This window comes from Colletes latitarsis, chromosome 1 (assembly GCF_051014445.1).
Source record: "Colletes latitarsis isolate SP2378_abdomen chromosome 1, iyColLati1, whole genome shotgun sequence".
NCBI lineage: Eukaryota > Metazoa > Arthropoda > Insecta > Hymenoptera > Colletidae > Colletes > Colletes latitarsis.
The window spans coordinates 11,852,302-11,874,651 of record NC_135134.1 but is presented as its reverse complement, the minus strand read 5'-3'; positions in this window follow the sequence as shown (position 1 = coordinate 11,874,651).

Here is a 22,350-nt window from a genome sequence, read left to right as displayed (position 1 = left end):
TCATCAGGCTCACACTTTCGCAATCTTCACATACCTGTTGAACAGATCCAGGGTTTTTTCTTGTTTGGATCACGTGGTAATGTGGTACCACTCTGAAACAGTCCATGAAACCTAGTCTGGGTCAACATTTCAAAGGATAACTCACGTTAGGTCTAGGTTAGGTCTGGGATTTGCTCTCATCAGGCTCATACATTCGCATATTTCGCATACTTGATGGCCAGATCCTGGGCTTTTTCTGGTTTGGATCACGTAGTATTGTGGTACCACACTGAAACAGTCGACTAATCCTGGTCTCGGCCAATATTTTAGAGGATAACGCATGTTAGGTCTAGGTTAGGTCTGGGATTTGCACTCATCAGCCTCATACTTTCGCATATTTCTCATACTTGTTGGCCAGATTCTGGGCTTTTTTTGGCTTGGATCACGTATTAATGTGGGACCACACTGAAACAGTCGATTAAACCTGGTCTCGATCAATATTTTAGAGGATAACGCATGTTAGGTCTGGGTTAGGTCTGGGATTTGCCCTCTTCAGTCTCATACTTTCGCATTCTTCACATCCTTGTTGGCCAGATCCTGGGTTTTTTCTGGTTTGGATCACATAGTAATGTGGTACCACACTGAAACAGTCGACTAAACCTGGTCACGATCAATATTTTAGAGGATAACGCATGTTAGGGCTAGGTTAGGGCTGGGATTTGGTCTCATCAGGGTCATACATTCGCATATTTCTCATACTTGATGGCCAGATCCTGGGCTTTTTCTGGTTTGGATCACGTAGTAATGTGGTACCACACTGAAACAGTTGACTAAACCTGGTCTCGGTCAATATTTTAGAGGATAACGCATGTTAGTTCTAGGTTAGGTCTGGGATTTGCTCTCATCAGGCTCATACTTTCGCATATTTCTCGTACTTGTTGTCCATATCCTGCGTCTTTCTGGATTGGATCACGTAGTAATGTGGTACCACACTGAAACTGTCCATTAAACCTGGTTTCGATCAATATTTTAGAGGATAACGCATGTTAGGTCTAGGTTAGGTCTGGGATTTGCTCTCATCAGGCTCATACATTCGCATATTTCTCATACTTGATGGCTAGATCCTGGGCTTTTTCTGGTTTGGATCACGTAGTAACGTGGTACCACACTGAAACAGTCGACTAATCCTGGTCTCGGTCAATATTTTAGAGGATAACGCATGTTAGGTCTAGGTTAGGTCTGGGATTTGCACTCATCAGGCTCATACTTTCGCATATTTCTCATTCTTGATGGCCAGATCCTGGGCTTTTTCTGGTTTGGATCACGGAGTAATGTGGGACCACACTGAAACAATCGATTAAACCTGGTCTCGATCAATATCTTAGAGGATAACGCATGTTAGGTCAGGGTTAGGTCTGGGATTTGCCCTCTTCAGTCTCATACTTTCGCATTCATCACATCCTTGTTGGCCAGATCCTGGGTTTTTTCTGGTTTGGATCACATAGTAATGTGGTACCACACTGAAACAGTCGACTAAACCTGGTCACGATCAATATTTTAGAGGATAACGCATGTTAGGTCTAGGTTAGGGCTGGGATTTGGTCTCATCAGGCTCATACATTCGCATATTTCTCATACTTGTTGGCCAGATTCTGGGCTTTTTTTGGCTTGGATCACGTAGTAATGTGGTACCACACTGAAACAGTCGATTAAACCTGGTCTCGGTCAATATTTTAGAGGATAACGCATGTTAGGTCTAGATTAGGTCTGGGATTTGCACTCATCAGGCTCATACTTTCGCATATTTCTCATACTTGATGGCCAGGTTCTGGGCCTTTTTTGGTTTCGATCACGTAGTAATGCGGTACCACCGTGAAAGAGACCATTAAACCTGGTTTCGACCAATATTTTAGAGGCTAACGCATGTTAGGTCTATGTTAGGTCCGGGATTTGCCCTCATCAGGCTCACACTTTCGCAATCTTCACATACCTGTTGAACAGATCCAGGGTTTTTTCTTGTTTGGATCACGTGGTAATGTGGTACCACACTGAAACAGTCCATGAAACCTAGTCTGGGTCAACATTTCAAAGGATAACTCACGTTAGGTCTAGGTTAGGTCTGGGATTTGCTCTCATGAGGCTCATACATTCGCATATTTCGCATACTTGATGGCCAGATCCTGGGCTTTTTCTGGTTTGGATCACGTAGTATTGTGGTACCACACTGAAACAGTCGACTAATCCTGGTCTCGGCCAATATTTTAGAGGATAACGCATGTTAGGTCTAGGTTAGGTCTGGGATTTGCACTCATCAGGCTCATACTTTCGCATATTTCTCATACTTGTTGGCCAGATTCTGGGCTTTTTTTGGCTTGGATCACGTAGTAATGTGGGACCACACTGAATCAGTCGATTAAACCTGGTCTCGATCAATATTTTAGAGGATAACACATGTTAGGTCTAGGTTAGGTCTGGGATTTGCACTCATCAGGCTCATACTTTCGCATTCATCACATCCTTGGTGGCCAGAACCCGGGTTTTTTCTGGTTTGGATCACATAGTAATGTGGTATCACACTGAAACAGTCGACTAAACCTGGTCACGATCAATATTTTAGAGGATAACGCATGTTAGGTCTAGGTTAGGGCTGGGATTTGGTCTCATCAGGCTCATACTTTCGCATATTTCTGATACTTGATGGCCAGATTCTTGGCCTTTTATGGTTTAGATCACGTAGTAATGCGGTACCACACTGAAACAGTCCATTAAACCTGGTTCCGATCAATATTTTTGAGGATAACGCATGTTATGGTCTCGGTTAGGTCTAGGATTTGCCCCTCATCAGGCTCATGATTTCGCATATTTCTCATACTTGTTGGCCAGATCCTGGGCTTTTTTTGGCTTGGATCAGGCAGTAGTGTTGTACCACACTGAAACAGTCGACTAATCCTGGTCTCGGTCAATATTTTAGAGGATAACGCATGTTAGGTCTAGGTTAGGTCTGGGATTTGCACTCATCAGGCACATACTTTCGCATATTTCTCATACTTGATGGCCAGATCCTGGGCTTTTTCTGGTTTGGATCACGTAGTAATGTGGGACCACACTGAAACAGTCGATTAAACCTGGTCTCGATCAATATTTTAGAGGATAACGCATGTCAGGTCTATGTTAGGTCTGGGATTTGCTCTCATCAGGCTCATACTTTCGCATATCTCTCATACTTGTTGGCCAGATCCTGGGCTTTCACTGGTTTGGTTCACGTAGTAATGTGGGACCACACTGAAACAATCGATTAAACCTGGTCTCGATCAATATTTTAGAGGATAACGCATGTTAGGTCTGGGTTAGGTCTGGGATTTGCCCTCTTCAGTCTCATACTTTCGCATTCTTCACATCCTTGTTGGCCAGATCCTGGGTTTTTTCTGGTTTGGATCACATAGTAATGTGGTACCACACTGAAACTGTCCATTAAACCTGGTTTCGATCAATATTTTAGAGGATAACGCATGTTAGGTCTGGGTTAGGTCTGGGATTTGCCCTCATCAGACTCATACATTCGCTTATTTCTCATACTTGATGGCAGAACCAGGGCTTTTTCTGGTTTGGATCACGTGGTAATGTGGTACCACACTGAAACAGTCGACCAAACCTGGTCACGATCAATATTTTAGACGATAACGCATGTTAGGTCTAGGTTAGGGCTGGGATTTGCTCCCATCAGGCTCATACTTTCGCATATTTCTGATACTTGATGGCCAGATTCTGGTCTTTTTATAGTTTCGATCACGTAGTAATGCGGTACCACACTGAAACAGTCCATTAAACCTGGTTTCGATCAAAATTTTAGAGGATAACGCATGTTAGGTCTAGGTTAGGCCTGGGATTTGCCCTCATCAGACTCATACATTCGCTTATTTCTCATACTTGATGGCAGATCCAGGGCTTTTCCTGGTTTGGATCACGTGGTAATGTGGTACCACACTGACACAGTCGACTAATCCTGGTCTCGGTCAATATTTTAGAGGATAACGCATGTTAGGTCTAGGTTAGGTCTCGGATTTGCACTCGTCAGGCTCATACTTTCGAATATTTCTCGTACTTGTTGGCCATATCCTGCGCCTTTCTGCTTTGGATCACGTAATAATGTGGTACCACACTGAAACTGTCAATTAAACCTAGTCTGGGTCAACATTTCAAAGGTTAACTCATGTTAGGTCTAGGTTAGGTCTGGGATTTGCTCTCATCAGGCTCATACTTTCGCATGTTTCTCATACTTGATGGCCAGATTCTGGGCTTTTTTTAGTTTGGATCACGCAGTAATGTGGTACCACACTGAAACAGACCATTAAACCTGGTTTCGATCAATATTTTAGAGGATAACACATGTTAGGTCTAGATTAGGTCTGGGATTTGCACTCATCAGGCTCATACTTTCGCATATTTCTCATACTTGATGCCCAGATTCTGGGCTTTTTTTGGCTTCGATCACGTAGTAATGTGGGACCACACTGAATCAGTCGATTAAACCTGGTCTCGATCAATATTTTAGAGGATAACACATGTTAGGTCTAGGTTAGGTCTGGGATTTGCACTAATCAGGCTCATACTTTCGCATTCATCACATCCTTGGTGGCCAGAACCTGGGTTTTTTCTGGTTTGGATCACATAGTAATGTGGTACCACACTGAAACAGTCGACTAAACCTGGTCACGATCAATATTTTAGAGGATAACGCATGTTAGGTCTAGGTTAGGGCTGGGATTTGTTCTCATCAGGCTCATACATTCGCATATTTCTCATACTTGTTGGCCAGATTCTGGGCTTTTTTTGGCTTGGATCACCTAGTAATGTGGTACCACACTGAAACTGTCCATTAAACCTGGTCTCGATCAATATTTTAGAGGATAACGCATGTTAGGTCTGGGTTAGATCTGGGATTTGCCCTCTTCAGTCTCATACTTTCGCATTCTTCACATCCTTGTTGGCCAGATCCTGGGTTTTTTCTGGTTTGGATCACATAGTAATGTGGTACCACACTGAAACAGTCGACTAAACCTGGTCACGATCAATATTTTAGAGGATAACGCATGTTAGGTCTAGGTTAGGGCTGGGATTTGGTCTCATCAGGCTCATACAATCGCGCATTTCTCATACTTGATGGCCAGATCCTGGGCTTTTTCTGGTTTGGATCACGTAGTAATGTGGTACCACACTGATATTGTCGACTAATGCTGGTTTCGGTCAATATTTTAGAGGATAACGCATGTTAGGTCTTAGTTAGGTCTGGGATTTGCTCTCATCAGGCTCATACATTCGCATATTTCTCATACTTGATGGCCAGATCCTGGGCTTTTTCTGGTTTGGATCACGTAGTAATGTGGTACCATACTGAATCAGTCGACTAATCCTGGTCTCGGTCAATATTTTAGAGGATAACGCATGTTAGGTCTAGGTTAGGTCTGGGATTTGCACTCATCAGGCTCATACTTTCGCATATTTCTGATACTTGATGGCCAGATTCTTGGCCTTTTATGGTTTAGATCACGTAGTAATGCGGTACCACACTGAAACAGTCCATTAAACCTGGTTCCGATCAATATTTTTGAGGATAACGCATGTTATGGTCTCGGTTAGGTCTAGGATTTGCCCCTCATCAGGCTCATGATTTCGCATATTTCTCATACTTGTTGGCCAGATCCTGGGCTTTTTTTGGCTTGGATCAGGCAGTAGTGTGGTACCACACTGAAACAGTCGACTAATCCTGGTCTCGGTCAATATTTTAGAGGATAACGCAAGTTAGGTCTAGGTTAGGTCTGGGATTTGCACTCATCAGGCACATACTTTCGCATATTTCTCATACTTGATGGCCAGATCCTGGGCTTTTTCTGGTTTGGATCACGTAGTAATGTGGGACCACACTGAAACAGTCGATTAAACCTGGTCTCGATCAATATTTTAGAGGATAACGCATGTCAGGTCTATGTTAGGTCTGGGATTTGCTCTCATCAGGCTCATACTTACGCATATCTCTCATACTTGTTGGCCAGATCCTGGGCTTTCACTGGTTTGGTTCACGTAGTAATGTGGGACCACACTGAAACAATCGATTAAACCTGGTCTCGATCAATATTTTAGAGGATAACGCATGTTAGGTCTGGGTTAGGTCTGGGATTTGCCCTCTTCAGTCTCATACTTTCGCATTCTTCACATCCTTGTTGGCCAGATCCTGGGTTTTTTCTTGTTTGGATCACATAGTAATGTGGTACCACACTGAAACTGTCCATTAAACCTGGTTTCGATCAATATTTTAGAGGATAACGCATGTTAGGTCTTAGTTAGGTCTGGGATTTGCTCTCATCAGGCTCATACATTCGCATATTTCTCATACTTGATGGCCAGATCCTGGGCTTTTTCTGGTTTGGATCACGTAGTAATGTGGTACCATACTGAAACAGTCGACTAATCCTGGTCTCGGTCAATATTTTAGAGGATAACGCATGTTAGGTCTAGGTTAGGTCTGGGATTTGCTCTCATCAGGCTCATACTTTCGCATGTTTCTCATACTTGATGGCCAAATTCTGGGCTTTTTTTAGTTTGGATCACGCAGTAATGTGGTGCCACACTGAAACAGACCATTAAACCTGGTTTCGATCAATATTTTAGAGGATAACACATGTTAGGTCTAGGTTAGGTCTGGGATTTGCACTCATCAGGCTCATACTTTCGCATATTTCTCATACTTGATGGCCAGATTCAGGGCTTTTTCTGGTTTGGATCACGTGGAAATGTGGTACCACACTGAAACAGTCAATTAAACCTAACCCGGGTCAACATTTCAAAGGATAACTCATGTTAGGTCTGGGTTAGGTCTGGGATTTGCTCTCATCAGGCTCATACTTTCGCATATTTCTCATACTTGTTGGCCAGATTCTGGGCTTTTTATGGCTTGGGTCACCTAGTAATGTGGTACCACACTGAAACAGACCATTAAACCTGGTTTCGATCAATATTTTAGAGCATAACACATGTTAGGTCTAGGTTAGGTCTGGGATTTGGTCTCATCAGGCTCATACATTCGCATATTTCTCATACTTGATGGCCAGATCCTGGGCTATTTCTGGTTTGGATCACGTGGTAATGTGGTACCACACTGAAACAGTCGACTAATCCTGGTCTCGGCCAATATTTTAGAGGATAACGCATGTTAGGTCTAGGTTAGGTCTGGGATTTGCACTCATCAGCCTCATACTTTCGCATATTTCTCATACTTGTTGGCGAGATTCTGGGCTTTTTTTGGCTTGGATCACGTAGTAATGTGGACCACACTGAAACAGTCGATTATACGTGGTCTCGATCAATATTTTAAAGGATAACGCATGTTAGGTCTGGGTTAGGTCTGGGATTTACCCTCTTCAGTCTCATACTTTCGCATTCTTCACATCCTTGTTGGCCAGATCCTGGGTTTTTTCTGGTTTGGATCACATAGTAATGTGGTACCACACTGAAACAGTCGACTAAACCTGGTCACGATCAATATTTTAGAGGATAACGCATGTTAGGTCTAGGTTAGGGCTGGGATTTGGACTCATCAGGCTCATACATTCGCATATTTCTCATACTTGATGGCCAGATCCTGGGCTTTTTCTGGTTTGGATCACGTAGTAATGTGGTACCACACTGAAACTGTCGACTAATGCTGGCCTCGGTCAATATTTTAGAGGATAACGCATGTTAGGTCTAGGTTAGGTCTGGGATTTGCATTCATCTGGCTCATACTTTCGCATATTTCTCATACTTGTTGGCCAGATTCTGGGCTTTTTTTTTGGCTTGGATCACGTAGTAATGTGGTACCACACTGAAACTGTCCATTAAACCTGGTTTCGATCAATATTTTAGAGGATAACGCATGTTAGGTCTAGGTTAGGTCTGGGATTTGCACTCTTCAGTCTCATACTTTCGCATATTTCTCATACTTGATGGCCAGATCCTGGGCTTTTTCTGGTTTGGATCACGGAGTAATGTGGGACCACACTGAAACAATCGATTAAACCTGGTCTCGGTCAATATTTCAAAGGATAACTCACGTTAGGTCTAGGTTAGGTCTGGGATTTGCTCTCATCAGGCTCATACATTCGCATATTTCGCATACTTGATGGCCAGATCCTGGGATTTTTCTGGTTTCGATCACGTAGTAATGTGGTACCACACTGAAACAGTCGACTAATCCTGGTCTCGGCCAATATTTTAGAGGATTACGCATGTTAGGCCTAGGTTAGGTCTGGGATTTGCACTCATCAGGCTCATACTTTCGCATATTTCTCATACTTGTTGGCCAGATTCTGGGCTTTTTTTGGCTTGGATCACGTAGTAATGTGGGACCACACTGAAACAATCGATTAAACCTGGTCTCGGTCAATATTTCAAAGGATAACTCACGTTAGGTCTAGGTTAGGTCTGGGATTTGCTCTCATCAGGCTCATACATTCGCATATTTCGCATACTTGATGGCCAGATCCTGGGTTTTTTCTGGTTTGGATCACATAGTAATGTGGTACCACACTGAAACAGTCGATTAAACCAGGTTTCGATCAATATTTTAGAGGATAACGCATGTTAGGTCTATGTTAGTTCTGGGATTTGCTCCCATCAGGCTCAAACATTCGCATATTTCTCATACTTGATGGCCAGATCCTGGGCTTTTTCTGGTTTGGATCACGTAGTAATGTGGTACCACACTGAAACAGTCGACTAATCCTGGCCTCGGTCAATATTCTAGAGGATAACGCATGTTAGGTCTAGGTTAGGTCTGGGATTTGCACTCATCAGGCTCATACTTTCGCATATATCTCATACTAGATGGCCGGATTCTTGGCCTTTTATGGTTTAGATCACATAGTATTGTGGGACCACACTGAAACAGTCGATTAAACCTGGTCTCGATCAATATTTTAGAGGATAACGCATGTTAGGTCTAGGTTAGGTCTGGGATTTGCTCTCATCAGGCTCAAACTTTCGCATATCTCTCATACTTGTTGGCCAGATCCTGGGCTCTCACTGGTTTGGTTCACGTAGTAATGTGGTACCACACTGAAACTGTCCATTAAAACAGGTTTCGATCAATATTTTAGAGGATAACGCATGTTAGGTCCATGTTAGTTCTGGGATTTGCTCCCATCAGGCTCAAACATTCGCATATTTCTCATACTTGATGGCCAGATCCTGGGCTTTTTCTGGTTTGGATCACGTAGTAATGTGGTACCACACTGAAACAGTCGACTAATCCTGGTCTCGGTCAATATTCTAGAGGATAACGCATGTTAGGTCTAGGTTAGGTCTGGGATTTGCACTCATCAGGCTCATACTTTCGCATATTTCTCATACTTGTTGGCCAGATTCTGGGTTTTTTTGGCTTGGATCACGTAGTAATGTGGGACCACACTGAAACAGTCGATTAAACCTGGTCTCGATCAATATTTTAGAGGATAACGCATGTTAGGTCTGGGTTAGGTCTGGGATTTGCCCACTTCAGTCTCATACTTTCGCATTCTTCACATCCTTGTTGGCCAGATCCTGGGTTTTTTCTGGTTTGGATCACATAGTAATGCGGTACCACACTGAAACAGTCGATTAAACCTGGTTTCGATCAATATTTTAGAGGATAACGCATGTCAGGTCTATGTTAGGTCTGGGATTTGCTCTGATCAGGCTCATACTTTCGCATATTTCTCATACTGGTTGACCAGATTCTGGGCTTTTTTTGGCTTGGATCACGTAGTAATGTGGGACCACACTGAAACAGTCGATTAAACCTGGTCTCGATCAATATTTTAGAGGATAACGCATGTTAGATCTGGGTTAGGTCTGGGATTTGCCCTCTTCAGTCTCATACTTTCGCATTCTTCACATCCTTGTTGGCCAGATCCTGGGTTTTTTCTGGTGTGGATCACATAGTAATGTGGTACCTCACTGAAACAGTCGACTAAACCTGGTCACGATCAATATTTTAGAGGATAACGCATGTTAGGTCTAGGTTAGGGCTGGGATTTGGTCTCATCAGGCTCATACATTCGCATATTTCTCATAGTTGATGGCCAGATCCTGGGCTTTTTCTGGTTTGGATCACGTAGTAATGTGGTACCACACTGAAACTGTCGACTAATGCTGGCCTCGGTCAATATTTTAGAGGATAACGCATGTTAGGTCGAGGTTAGGTCTGGGATTTGCTCTCATCAGGCTCATACTTTCGCATGTTTCTCATACTTGATGGCCAGATTCTGGGCTTTTTTTAGTTTGGATCACGCAGTAATGTGGTACCACACTGAAACAGATCATTAAACCTGGTTTCGACCAATATTCTAGAGGATAACACATGTTAGGTCTAGGTTAGGTCTGGGATTTGCACTCATCAGGCTCATACTTTCGCATATTTCTCATACTTGATGGCCAGATTCAGGGCTTTTTCTGGTTTGGATCACGTGGAAATGTGGTACCACACTGAAACAGTCAATTAGACCTAGTCTGGGTCAACATTTCAAAAGATAGCTCATGTTAGGTCTGGGTTAGGTCTGGGATTTGCTCTCATCAGGCTCATACTTTCGCATATTTCTCATACTTGTTGGCCAGATTCTGGGCTTTTTTTGGCTTGGATCACCTAGTAATGTGGTACCACACTGAAACAGACCATTAAACCTGGTTTCGATCAATATTTTAGAGCATAACACATGTTAGGTCTAGGTTAGGTCTGGGATTTGGTCTCATCAGGCTCATACATTCGCATATTTGTCATACTTGTTGGCCAGATTCTGGGCTTTTTTTGGCTTGGATCACGTAGTAATGTGGTACCACACTGAAACTGTCCATTAAACCTGGTTTCGATCAATATTTTAGAGGATAACGCATGTTAGGTCTTAGTTAGGTCTGGGATTTGCTCTCATCAGGCTCATACATTCGCATATTTCTCATACTTGATGGCCAGATCCTGGGCTTTTTCTGGTTTGGATCACGTAGTAATGTGGTACCATACTGAAACAGTCGACTAATCCTGGTCTCCGTCAATATTTTAGAGGATGACGCATGTTAGGTCTAGGTTAGGTCTGGGATTTGCACTCATCAGGCTCATACTTTCGCATATTTCTGATACTTGATGGCCAGATTCTTGGCCTTTTATGGTTTAGATCACGTAGTAATGCGGTACCACACTGAAACAGTCCATTAAACATGGTTCCGAACAATATTTTTGAGGATAACGCATGTTATGGTCTCGGTTAGCTCTAAGATTTGCCCCTCATCAGGCTCATGATTTCGCATATTTCTCATACTTGTTGGCCAGATCCTGGGCTTTTTTTGGCTTGGATCAGGTAGTAGTGTGGTACCACACTGAAACAGTCGACTAATCCTGGTCTCGGTCAATATTTTAGAGGATAACGCATGTTAGGTCTAGGTTAGGTCTGGGATTTGCACTCATCAGGCACATACTTTAGCATATTTCTCATACTTGATGGCCAGATCCTGGGCTTTTTCTGGTTTGGATCACGTAGTAATGTGGGGCCACACTGAAACAGTCGATTAAACCTGGTCTCGATCAATATTTTAGAGGATAACGCATGTCAGGTCTATGTTAGGTCTGGGATTTGCTCTCATCAGGCTCATACTTTCGCATATCTCTCATACTTGTTGGCCAGATCCTGGGCTTTCACTGGTTTGGTTCACGTAGTAATGTGGGACCACACTGAAACAATCGATTAAACCTGGTCTAGATCAATATTTTAGAGGATAACGCATGTTAGGTCTGGGTTAGGTCTGGGATTTGCCCTCTTCAGTCTCATACTTTCGCATTCTTCACATCCTTCTTGGCCAGATCCTGGGTTTTTTCTGGTTTGGATCACATAGTAATGTCGTACCACACTGAAACAGTCGACCAAACCTGGTCACGATCAATATTTTAGACGATAACGCATGTTAGGTCTAGGTTAGCGCTGGGATTTGCTCCCATCAGGCTCATACTTTCGCATATTTCTGATACTTGATGGCCAGATTCTGGTCTTTTTCTAGTTTCATTCACGTAGTAATGCGGTACCACACTGACACAGTCCATTAAACCTGGTTTCGATCAAAATTTTAGAGGATAACGCATGTTAGGTCTAGGTTAGGCCTGGGATTTGCCCTCATCAGACTCATACATTCGCATATTTCTCATACTTGATGGCAGATCCTGGGCTTTTTCTGATTTGGATCACGTGGTAATGTGGTACCACACTGAAACAGTCGACTAATCCTGGTCTCGGTCAATATTTTAGAGGATAACGCATGTTAGGTCTAGGTTAGGTCTCGGATTTGCACCCGTCAGGCTCATACTTTCGCATATTTCTCATACTTGTTGGCCAGATTCTGGGCTTTTTTTGGCTTGGATCACGTAGTAATGTGGTACCACACTGAAACTGCCCATTAAACCTGGTTTCGATCAATATTTTAGAGGATAACGCATGTTAGGTCTGGGTTAGGTCTGGGATTTGCCCTCTTCAGTCTCATACTTTCGCATTCTTCACATCCTTGTTGGCCAGATCCTGGGTTTTTTCTGGTTTGGATCACATAGTAATGTGGTACCACACTGAAACCGTCGACTAAACCTGGTCACGATCAATATTTTAGAGGATAACGCATGTTAGGTCTAGGTTAGGGCTGGGATTTGGTCTCATCAGGCTCATACAATCGCGCATTTCCCATACTTGATGGCCAGATCCTGGGTTTTTTCTGGTTTGGATCACGTAGTAATGTGGTACCACACTGAAACTGTCCATTAAACCTGGTTTCGATCAATATTTTAGAGGATAACGTATGTTAGGTCTTAGTTAGGTCTGGGATTTGCTCTCATCAGGCTCATACATTCGCATATTTCTCATACTTGATGGCCAGATCCTGGGTTTTTTCTGGTTTGGATCACATAGTAATGTGGTACCACACTGAAACCGTCGACTAAACCTGGTCACGATCAATATTTTAGAGGATAACGCATGTTAGCTCTAGGTTAGGGCTGGGATTTGGTCTCATCAGGCTCATACAATCGCGCATTTGCCATACTTGATGGCCAGATCCTGGGCTTTTTCTGGTTTGGATCACGTAGTAATGTGGTACCACACTGAAATTGTCGACTAATGCTGGTCTCGGTCAATATTTTAGAGGATAACGCATGTTAGGTCTAGGTTAGGTCTGGGATTTGCTCTCATCAGGCTCATACATTCGCATATTTCTCATACTTGATGGCCAGATCCTGGGCTTCTTCTGGTTTGGATCACGTAGTAATGTGGTACCACACTGAAACAGTCGACTAACCCTGGTCTCGGCCAATATTTTAGAGGATAACGCATGTTAGGTCTAGGTTAGGTCTGGGATTTGCACTCATCAGGCTCATACTTTCGCATATTTCTCATACTTGTTGGCCAGATTCTGGGCTTTTTTTAGTTTGGATCACGCAGTAATGTGGTACCACACTGAAACAGACCATTAAACCTGGTTTCGATAAATATTTTAGAGGATAACACATGTTAGGTCTAGGTTAGGTCTGGGATTTGCACTCATGAGGCTCATACATTCGCATATATCTCATACTTGTTGACCAGATCCTGGGCTTTTTCTGGTTTGGATCACGTGGTAATGTGGTACCACACTGAAACAGTCGACTAATCCTGGTCTCGGTCAATATTTTAGAGGATAACGCATGTTAGGTCTAGGTTAGGTCTGGGATTTGCTCTCATCAGGCTCATACTTTCGCATGTTTCTCATACTTGATGGCCAGATTCTGGGCTTTTTTTAGTTTGGATCACGCAGTAATGTGGTACCACACTGAAACAGACCATTAAACCTGGTTTCGATCAATATTTTAGAGGATAACACATGTTAGGTCTAGGTTAGGTCTGGGATTTGCACTCATCAGGCTCATACTTTCGCATATTTCTCATACTTGATGGCCAGATTCAGGGCTTTTTCTGGTTTGGATCACGTGGAAATGTGGTACCACACTGAAACAGTCAATTAGACCTAGTCTGGGTCAACATTTCAAAAGATAACTCATGTTAGGTCTGGGTTAGGTCTGGGATTTGCTCTCATCAGGCTCATACTTTCGCATATTTCTCATACTTGTTGGCCAGATTCTGGGCTTTTTTTGGCTTGGATCACCTAGTAATGTGGTACCACACTGAAACAGACCATTAAACCTGGTTTCGATCAATATTTCAGAGCATAACACATGTTAGGTCTAGGTTAGGTCTGGGATTTGGTCTCATCAGGCTCATACATTCGCATACTTCTCATACTTGATGGCCAGATCCCGGGCTATTTCTGGTTTGGATCACGTGGTAATGCGTTACCCCACTGAAACAGTCGACTAATCCTGGTCTCGGACAATATTTTAGAGGATAACTCATGTTAGGTCTAGGTTAGGTCTGGGATTTGCTCTCATCAGGCTCATACATTCGCATTCTTCACATCCTTGTTGGCCAGATCCTGGGTTTTTTCCGGTTTGGATCACGTAGTAATGTGGTACTACACTGAAACAGTCGACTAAACCTGGTCACGATCAATATTTTAGAGGATAACGCATGTTAGGTCTAGGTTAGGGCTGGGATTTGCTCTCATGAGGCTCATACATTCGCATATATCTCATACTTGTTGACCAGATCCTGGGCTTTTTCTGGTTTGGATCACGTGGTAATGTGGTACCACACTGAAACAGTCGACTAATCCTGGTCTCGGTCAATATTTTAGAGGATAACGCATGTTAGGTCTAGGTTAGGTCTCGGATTTGCACCCGTCAGGCTCATACTTTCGCATATTTCTCATACTTGTTGGCCAGTTTCTGGGCTTTTTTTGGCTGGGATCACGTAGTAATGTGGTACCACACTGAAACTGTCCATTAAACCTGGTTTCGATCAATATTTTAGAGGATAACGCATGTTAGGTCTAGGTTAGGGCTGGGATTTGGTCTCATCAGGCTCATACAATCGCGCATTTCCCATACTTGATGGCCAGATCCTGGGCTTTTTCTGGTTTGGATCATGTAGTAATGTGGTACCACACTGAAATTGTCGACTAATGCTGGTCTCGGTCAATATTTTAGAGGATAACGCATGTTAGGTCTAGGTTAGTTCTGGGATTTGCATTCATCTGGCTCATACTTTCGCATATTTCTCATACTTGTTGGCCAGATTCTGGGCTTTTTTTGGCTTGGATCACGTAGTAATGTGGTACCACACTGAAACTGTCCATTAAACCTGGTTTCGATCAATATTTTAGAGGATAACGCATGTTAGGTCTAGGTTAGGTCTGGGATTTGCCCCTCATCCGGCTCATGATTTCGCATATTTCTCATACTTGTTGGCTAGATCCTGGGCTTTTTTTGGCTTGGATCAGGTAGTAGTGTGGTACCACACTGAAACAGTCGACTAATCCTGGTCTCGGTCAATATTTTAGAGGATAACGCATGTTAGGTCTAGGTTAGGTCTGGGATTTGCACTCATCAGGCACATACTTTCGCATATTTCTCATACTTGATGGCCAGATCCTGGGCTTTTTCTGGTTTGGATCACGTAGTAATGTGGGACCACACTGAAACAGTCGATTAAACCTGGTCTCGATCAATATTTTAGAGGATAACGCATGTCAGGTCTATGTTAGGTCTGGGATTTGCCCTCATCAGGCTCAAACTTTCGCATATCTCTCATACTTGTTGGCCAGATCCTGGGCTCTCACTGGTTTGGTTCACGTAGTAATGTGGGACCACACTGAAACAATCGATTAAACCTGGTCTCGATCAATATTTTAGAGGATAACGCATGTTAGGTCTGGGTTAGGTCTGGGATTTGCCCTCATCAGTCTCATACTTTCGCATTCTTCACATCCTTGTTGGCCAGATCCTGGGCTTTTTCTAGTTTCGATCACGTAGTAAAGCGGTACCACACTGAAACAGTCCATTAAACCTGGTTTCAATCAAAATTTTAGAGGATAACGCATGTTAGGTCTAGGTTAGGCCTGGGATTTGCCCTCATCAGACTCATACATTCGCATATTTCTCATACTTGATGGCCTGATCCTGGGCTTTTTCTGGTTTGGATCACGTGGTAATGTGGTACCACACTGAAACAGTCGACTAATCCTGGTCTCGGTCAATATTTTAGAGGATAACGCATGTTAGGTCTAGGTTAGGTCTCGGATTTGCACTCGTCAGGCTCATACTTTCGCATATTTCTCATACTTGTTGGCCAGATTCTGGGCTTTTTTTGGCTTGGATCACGTAGTAATGTGGTACCACACTGAAACTGTCCATTAAACCAGGTTTCGATCAATATTTTAGAGGATAACGCATGTTAGGTCTATGTTAGTTCTGGGATTTGCTCCCATCATGCTCAAACATTCGCATATTTCTCATACTTGATGGCCAGATCCTGGGCTTTTTCTGGTTTGGATCACGTAGTAATGTGGTACCACACTGAAACAGTCAATTAGACCTAGTCTGGGTCAACATTTCAAAAGATAACTCATGTTAGGTCTGGGTTAGGTCTGGGATTTGCTCTCATCAGGCTCATACTTTCGCATATTTCTCATACTTGTTGGCCAGATTCTGGGCTTTTTTTGGCTTGGATCACCTAGTAATGTGGTACCACACAGAAACAGACCATTAAACCTGGTTTCGATCAATATTTTAGAGCATAACACATGTTAGGTCTAGGTTAGGTCTGGGATTTGGTCACATCAGGCTCATACATTCGCATATTTCTCATACTTGATGGCCAGATCCCGGGCTATTTCTGGTTTGGATCACGTGGTAATGCGTTACCCCACTGAAACAGTCGACTAATCCTGGTCTCGGACAATATTTTAGAGGATAACTCATGTTAGGTCTAGGTTAGGTCTGGGATTTGCTCTCATCAGGCTCATACATTCGCATATTTCTCATACTTGATGGCCAGATCCTGGGCTTCTTCTGGTTTGGATCACGTAGTAATGTGGTACCACACTGAAACAGCCGACTAATCCTGGTCTCGGTCAATATTTTAGAGGATAACGCATGTTAGGTCTAGGTTAGGTCTGGGATTTGCACTCATCAGGCTCATACTTTCGCATATATCTCATACTTGATGGCCGCATTCTTGGCCTTTTATGGTTTAGATCACGTAGTAATGCGGTACCACACTGAAACAGTCCATTAAACCTGGTTCCGATCAATATTTTTGAGGATAACGCATGTTAGGTCTGGGCTAGGTCTGGGATTTGCTCTCATCAGGCTCATACATTCGCATATTTCTCATACTTGATGGCCAGATCCTGGGCTTTTTCTGGTTTGGATCACGTAGTAATGTGGTACCACACTGAAACAGTCGACTAACCCTGGTCTCGGCCAATATTTTAGAGGATAACGCATGTTAGGTCTAGGTCAGGTCTGGGATTTGCACTCATCAGGCTCATACTTTCGCATATTTCTCATACTTGTTGGCCAGATTCTGGGCTTTTTTTAGTTTGGATCACGCAGTAATGTGGTACCACACTGAAACAGACTACTAAACCTGGTTTCGATCAATATTTTAGAGGATAACACATGTTAGGTCTAGGTTAGGTCTGGGATTTGCACTCATCAGGCTCATACTTTCGCATATTTCTCATACTTGATGGCCAGATCCTGGGCTTTTTCTGGTTTGGATCACGTAGTAATGTGGTACCACACTGAAACTGTCGACTAATGCTGGCCTCGGTCAATATTTTAGAGGATAACGCATGTTAGGTCTAGGTTAGGTCTGGGATTTGCTCTCATCAGGCTCATACTTTCGCATGTTTCTCATACTTGATGGCCAGATTCTGGGCTTTTTTTAGTTTTGATCACGCAGTAATGTGGTACCACACTGAAACAGACCATTAAACCTGGTTTCGATCAATATTTTAGAGGATAACACATGTTAGGTCTAGGTTAGGTCTGGGATTTGCACTCATCAGGCTCATACTTTCGCATATTTCTCATACTTGATGGCCAGATTCAGGGCTTTTTCTGGTTTGGATCACGTGGAAATGTGGTACCACACTGAAACAGTCAATCAGACCTAGTCTGGGTCAACATTTCAAAAGATAACTCATGTTAGGTCTGGGTTAGGTCTGGGATTTGCTCTCATCAGGCTCATACTTTCGCATATTTCTCATACTTGTTGGCCAGATTCTGCGCTTTTTTTGGCTTGGATCACCTAGTAATGTGGTACCACACTGAAACAGACCATTAAACCTGGTTTCGATCAATATTTCAGAGGATAACACATGTTAGGTCTAGGTTAGGTCTGGGATTTGGTCTCATCAGGCTCATACATTCGCTTACTTCTCATACTTGATGGCCAGATCCCGGGCTATTTCTGGTTTGGATCACGTGGTAATGCGTTATCCCACTGAAACAGTCGACTAATCCTGGTCTCGGACAATATTTTAGAGGATAACGCATGTTAGGTCTGGGTTAGGTCTCGGATTTGCACTCATCAGGCTCATACTTTCGCATATTTCTCATACTTGATGGCCAGATCCTGGGCTTTTTCTGGTTTGGATCACGTAGTAATGTGGTACCACACTGAAACAGTCGACTAATCCTGGTCTCGATCAATATTTTAGAGGATAACGCATGTTAGGTCTGGGTTAGGTCTCGGATTTGCACTCATCAGGCTCATACTTTCGCATATTTCTCATACTTGATGGCCAGATCCTGGGCTTTTTCTAGTTTGGATCACGTAGTAATGTGGTACCACACTGAAACAGTCGACTAATCCTGGTCTCGGCCAATATTTTAGAGGATAACGCATGTTAGGTCTAGGTTAGGTCTCGGATTTGCACTCATCAGGCTCATACATTCGCATTCTTCACATCCTTGTTGGCCAGATCCTGGGTTTTTTCCGGTTTGGATCACGTAGTAATGTGGTACCACACTGAAACAGTCCATTGAACCTGGTTTCGATCAATATTTTAGAGGATAACGCATGTTAGGTCTAGGTTAGGGCTGGGATTTCCTCTCATGAGGCTCATACATTCGCATATATCTCATACTTGTTGACCAGATCCTGGGCTTTTTCTGGTTTGGATCACGTAGTAATGTGGTACCACACTGAAACAGTCGACTAATCCTGGTCTCGATCAATATTTTAGAGGATAACGCATGTTAGGTCTGGGTTAGGTCTCGGATTTGCACTCATCAGGCTCATACTTTCGCATATTTCTCATACTTGATGGCCAGATCCTGGGCTTTTTCTGGTTTGGATCACGTAGTAATGTGGTACCACACTGAAACAGTCGACTAATCCTGGTCTCGGCCAATATTTTAGAGGATAACGCATGTTAGGTCTAGGTTAGGTCTCGGATTTGCACTCATCAGGCTCATACTTTCGCATATTTCTCATACTTGATGGCCAGATCCTGGGCTTTTTCTGGTTTGGATCACGTAGTAATGTGGGACCACACTGAAACAGTCGATTAAACCTGGTCTCGATCAATATTTTAGAGGATAACGCATGTTAGGTCTGGGTTAGGTCTGGGATTTGCCCTCTTCAGTCTCATACTTTCGCATTCTTCACATCCTTGTTGGCCAGATCCTGGGTTTTTTCTGGTTTGGATCACATAGTAATGTGGTACCACACTGAAACAGTCGACTAAACCTGGTCACGATCAATATTTTAGAGGATAACGCATGTTAGGTCTGGGTTAGGTCTGGGATTTGCCCTCTTCAGTCTCATACTTTCGCATTCTTCACATCCTTGTTGGCCAGATCCTGGGTTTTTTCTGGTTTGGATCACATAGTAATGTGGTACCACACTGAAACAGTCGATTAAACCTGGTTTCGATCAATATTTTAGAGGATAACGCATGTCAGGTCTATGTTAGGTCTGGGATTTGCTCTGATCAGGCTCATACTTTCGCATATTTGTCATACTTGTTGACCAGATTCTGGGCTTTTTTTGGCTTGGATCACGTAGTAATGTGGGACCACACTGAAACTGTCGATTAAACCTGGTCTCGATCAATATTTTAGAGGATAACGCATGTTAGGTCTGGGTTAGGTCTGGGATTTGCCCTCTTCAGTCTCATACTTTCGCATTCTTCACATCCTTGTTGGCCAGATCCTGGGTTTTTTCTGGTTTGGATCACATAGTAATGTGGTACCACACTGAAACAGTCGACTAAACCTGGTCACGATCAATATTTTAGAGGATAACGCATGTTAGGTCTAGGTTAGGGCTGGGATTTGGTCTCATCAGGCTCATACATTCGCATATTTCTCATACTTGATGGCCAGATCCTGGGCTTTTTCTGGTTTGGATCACGTAGTAATGTGGTACCACACTGAAACTGTCGACTAATGCTGGCCTCGGTCAATATTTTAGAGGATAACGCATGTTAGGTCTAGGTTAGGTCTGGGATTTGCTCTCATCAGGCTCATACTTTCGCATGTTTCTCATACTTGATGGCCAGATTCTGGGCTTTTTTTAGTTTGGATCACGCAGTAATGTGGTACCACACTGAAACAGACCATTAAACCTGGTTTCGATCAATATTTTAGAGGATAACACATGTTAGGTCTAGGTTAGGTCTGGGATTTGCACTCATCAGGCTCATACTTTCGCATATTTCTCATACTTGATGGCCAGATTCAGGGCTTTTTCTGGTTTGGATCACGTGGAAATGTGGTACCACACTGAAACAGTCAATTAGACCTAGTCTGGGTCAACATTTCAAAAGATAACTCATGTTAGGTCTGGGTTAGGTCTGGGATTTGCTCTCATCAGGCTCATACTTTCGCATATTTCTCATACTTGTTGGCCATATTCTGGGCTTTTTTTGGCTTGGATCACCTAGTAATGTGGTACCACACTGAAACAGACCATTAAACCTGGTTTCGATCAATATTTTAGAGCATAACACATGTCAGGTCTAGGTTAGGTCTGGGATTTGGTCTCATCAGGCTCATACATTCGCATATTTCTCATACTTGTTGGCCAGATCCTGGGTTTTTTCTGGTTTGGATCACATAGTAATGTGGTACCACACTGAAACAGTCGACTAAACCTGGTCACGATCAATATTTTAGAGGATAACGCATGTTAGGTCTAGGTTAGGGCTGGGATTTGGTCTCATCAGGCTCATACAATCGCGCATTTCTCATACTTGATGGCCAGATCCTGGGCTTCTTCTGGTTTGGATCACGTAGTAATGTGGTACCACACTGAAATTGTCGACTAATGCTGGTTTCGGTCAATATTTTAGAGGATAACGCATGCTAGGTCTAGGTTAGGTCTGGGATTTGCATTCATCTGGCTCATACTTTCGCATATTTCTGATACTTGATTGCCAGATTCTTGGCCTTTTATGGTTTAGATCACGTAGTAATGCGGTACCACACTGAAACAGTCCATTAAACCTGGTTCCGAACAATATTTTTGAGGATAACGCATGTTATGGTCTCGGTTAGCTCTAGGATTTGCCCCTCATCAGGCTCATGATTTCGCATATTTCTCATACTTGTTGGCCAGATCCTGGGCTTTTTTTGGCTTGGATCAGGTAGTAGTGTGGTACCACACTGAAACAGTCGACTAATCCTGGTCTCGGTCAATATTTTAGAGGATAACGCATGTTAGGTCTAGGTTAGGTCTGGGATTTGCACTCATCAGGCACATACCTTCGCATATTTCTCATACTTGATGGCCAGATCCTGGGCTTTTTCTGGTTTGGATCACGTAGTAATGTGGGACCACACTGAAACAGTCGATTAAACCTGGTCTCGATCAATATTTTAGAGGATAACGCATGTCAGGTCTATGTTAGGTCTGGGATTTGCTCTCATCAGGCTCATACTTTCGCATATCTCTCATACTTGTTGGCCAGATCCTGCGCTTTCACTGGTTTGGTTCACGTAGTAATGTGGGACCACACTGAAACAATCGATTAAACCTGGTCTCGATCAATATTTTAGAGGATAACGCATGTTAGGTGTGGGTTAGGTCTGGGATTTGCCCTCTTCAGTCTCATACTTTCGCATTCTTCACATCCTTCTTGGCCAGATCCTGGGTTTTTTCTGGTTTGGATCACATAGTAATGTGGTACCACACTGAAACAGTCGACCAAACCTGGTCACGATCAATATTTTAGACGATAACGCATGTTAGGTCTAGGTTAGCGCTGGGATTTGCTCCCATCAGGCTCACACTTTCGCATATTTCTGATACTTGATGGCCAGATTCTGGTCTTTTTCTAGTTTCGATCACGTAGTAATGCGGTACCACACTGAAACAGTCCATTAAACCTGGTTTCGATCAAAATTTTAGAGGATAACGCATGTTAGGTCTAGGTTAGGCCTGGGAT